The sequence below is a fragment of the Mesitornis unicolor genome, unplaced genomic scaffold, assembly GCF_000695765.1.
Source record: "Mesitornis unicolor isolate BGI_N332 unplaced genomic scaffold, ASM69576v1 scaffold46846, whole genome shotgun sequence".
NCBI classification, from domain to species: Eukaryota; Metazoa; Chordata; class Aves; order Mesitornithiformes; family Mesitornithidae; genus Mesitornis; species Mesitornis unicolor.
Window position 1 is genome coordinate 26,137 of NW_010193882.1, and position 3,371 is coordinate 29,507.

A 3,371-nucleotide genomic window follows, 5' to 3' on the forward strand; every position below is an offset into this window, starting at 1 on the left:
GAAAAACAGCATCCAACTGACATGTATATATTGAATATTTAAGCCATCCTGCTAAATTCCAGCAAAGATCTGAAAGTTGAGCTGATTTCTTTCTGCATCTCACCTTGGTTACCTTGTGGTGAAAGTTCTTTCCTTATCACTAGTTGTCAACTTGATCAAAAGGAGATAGCTTTGCTCATGTTCTGAAGAAGACTCTTTTTAAACAGAATATAGGAGTGATTAACTTAAATCCTGAGGTATGCTGAAGCAATTCAACTCCTTTGGGACATGACTGATTAATATTTCAGTATGTTTAATAAGGTACACATAGAATTTATTTTTCTGTCCTGAATCAACTAGATATATGAGCCAGAGGCTTCAGTCAGTGAAGGGGTTGCGTTGACTGTGAAGATCTTCAAATTCTCCTTTAGTTTTCAATTCAACAGCTGTAGGCTGGGATTTCACTAAAGGCTGTAATGCACTAATAGCTTTCTCAAAGTTTCTGATATTTAGAGTGGTCGTATTGTCAGACAGCTCAAAGGTGTCCAGGATGATATTTTCCCAGGTGCTGATAAATGAGCGCTGAGGCAGCCCTCCCACAGAAAGTTCACGGTCCAAGCAAACACTGTACGTCAATGGAATTAATGGGAAACCACCATGCACAAAGCATTTCTGAAGCACCAAAATGCCTCTCATTTACGCAGTCTTCTGGAAATCCCTGCTTTTACACTGTTTCATTTTGCTAGTAATCCATCTGCTATTGAAAGAATTCTCACCGGCCAAGTTCACATATACATTAAACCGTGAAGAAGGAAGCAGATGACCAGCTGCAGGTTAGCAGGCTCTGAACTCATTAAACATGGCAGCAGAAGCAATCTGTCATTGGCTGAGCCATCACAAGTGCTCCGTTCAGGGAATCCACTGTTCCAATACAATTCTTTCAAAAAAGCATTAGAGAGAATAAAGTCCAGAAGGATCTTACTTGAACAAATACAGTTTTTAGGTATTTCTGAAGTGCTTATTGTTGATCGAACTGTGCACTTATCCCAGATTAAAAGACCATTGCAGAAAAACACACTGGAAACTGCAGAGAATGTAGGGGTGAGTGATTATCTTTGGCTCTGGATGAAGTGTATTGTCTATGAGACAACGAAATGCAGGGCCGAGGAACCTTAGACAGGGCCTAGGCACTCTTGATCACTGAATTAACTTTGAAGTCTCAGCCAGCCTCTGAGGCCTCAGAAGACACTGCAAAGCCTTCCTTAACCAGTAATTTTGTAATGATAGTACAGCTAAAGATTGCTTTCAGTAACTTACAGGAGTTAATTATGGACTTACAACCTGAAGATTGTAACGTTTAACAGAGCTGCTTGCAGCCTGGATTTTTCTTTTACAATGTGTTCAATAAAAATAATTTTTAAAATATGTTCATCCCTTTTTTGGACTATGCATTTTGCCAAAAGATGGCATGAAACTGATACATTATGCAAAGTGGCTCAGTCTCATAGCACTAGCATCTCCCACACACAAGTACACGAAAGTTATATTTCTGACAAGCTCTTGTTTGCAATACCAACTCGGTACTAGAACTACTAAGGTTCAGCCAAATTTGTCATCATTGTGTTAGGAATGGCACAACTATAGTTTTTTATTTACTTGCCCATCTGCTTGGTTGTAGGACCTTGGAGTTACAATGTTGGGGTAGCATCAGCTGCTGCAAGTGCACAGAACAAAGACCTTCATGTTTACAGAAAAAATCCCGAAATCTTACTTTGGAGACTGCAAAGCATTTAACCTTGATATTGTGTAGCACTGAATTCCCCAGGTTAATCATAGGTTGTGTAAAAAAGCATTTATTTTCATCAGTTTTGGAAACTAAATGTATTAATGCCCTCCTGAATGCTTTCTCAGTAGTTGTCAGCCTTGACGTTTACATAGAGGTATGGTAAAACAGGGCACTGATACCCATAAATCATTACAAGAAAGGAAAATGCCTGACAATACAGGAATATCTCACAGTCTCAGCCATTCACTGGATAAACAGCATCTGATTCAATGTATCTGTAGGCACAGGCTGTCTGCAAGGGCCTTTTGTTCTTTAAACAGAGCTCAGCTGACAGGTTACTTTCTGGAAGAGGCATGGTAATCTGTCTATGTACCATCTTTGAGAGGCGCAGTCTCAAATTAGGACAGGAGTTGGGAACTGAAACAAATGGGCTGGCAGAAATGGGAGACACCAGGATTTTTGACATGCAGGCTCTGTGCAATCAGGTCTCAAAAGCATTTTCAAAAAGTGGAATAGATTGAGCCCTGTTGTTTTCATAGCTGATTAAACCAAGCTGACATCTCATCTTCCAGACACAAACGTACTACTTGATCTAACCTATATTTGAAGAGATGTATGACATTCAGTGAGAGTTAGCAACATCTTTATCCTTCCTTTGGAGTTATTCCAGTATTTACTGAGTGCCTGCCTTTAGAAATGGGCAATCCCTCCTCAGGAGCTGACAGAGATTTACGGCAGTAGGGATTCTGCCCTGACCAGCCTGCAGCATGTGATGGTCCCCAGGCTCTGGCAAGCCCACCAGCTATTCACAAGCAGTTTCCCTGAAAATTGAGAGTTCAGTAAGCCAAATAGCTTATTTGGGCCCTGGATCTCCTATCCATGAGAGCCCCACTCAGAACACAGGCAGAAAGGTGGTACTGGTGGCACCTCATTGCTTTCTGTCTTCTCCAGCACTCCAAAAACATTCACTCTTAAATTCTGCTGCTTCACTTGGGTCCTGCTCCTGACCCATCTCCTGGCTCAGCTCACTTTGTCCTAAACCCAGTCTAACCTGAGACCTCAACACCCATCCCCCTTGTTCAGGCTTGTTCAGACCCCAACGCCTGCCTCCTGCAGCATTTCTCATGCTGAGACTTAGAAGGGAAATTGCTTTGGGAAAGACTCAGTATTCCCACATCCCTCATCTGAAGGTAACGGCGATCGTACCTCAGAGTCGGGGGCCATAGCTGGTGTTATGGCATAGGTCTCTGGCACTCAGGTCACATAGCGATGCTCAGTCTTCACCATGGCTTTGTAGTTGGCCAGTGCAATGCAGTTGAAGTTACATATGCCAGAAGAGATAATAGTGGCTCTGAAAATAAGCATTCAGCTTTCACCTTGGTTAGAGACAGAGAACTGCCACGTATTTTATAATTTCAGTTCCTTAAAGCAAGAAGATAGATTAAAGGAACAGATTTTAATCAAAACTCAAAAAATGTTGTTAAGAATTTCTGATAATTGCTGTGTGGGGACAGAGTTCAGAACTTCACTAACCCCATGACACTTCATGCTTTGCCTTCTGCATCTCTCTTTACTCTTTCCGAGACCTGGCAGGATGAACAACAAG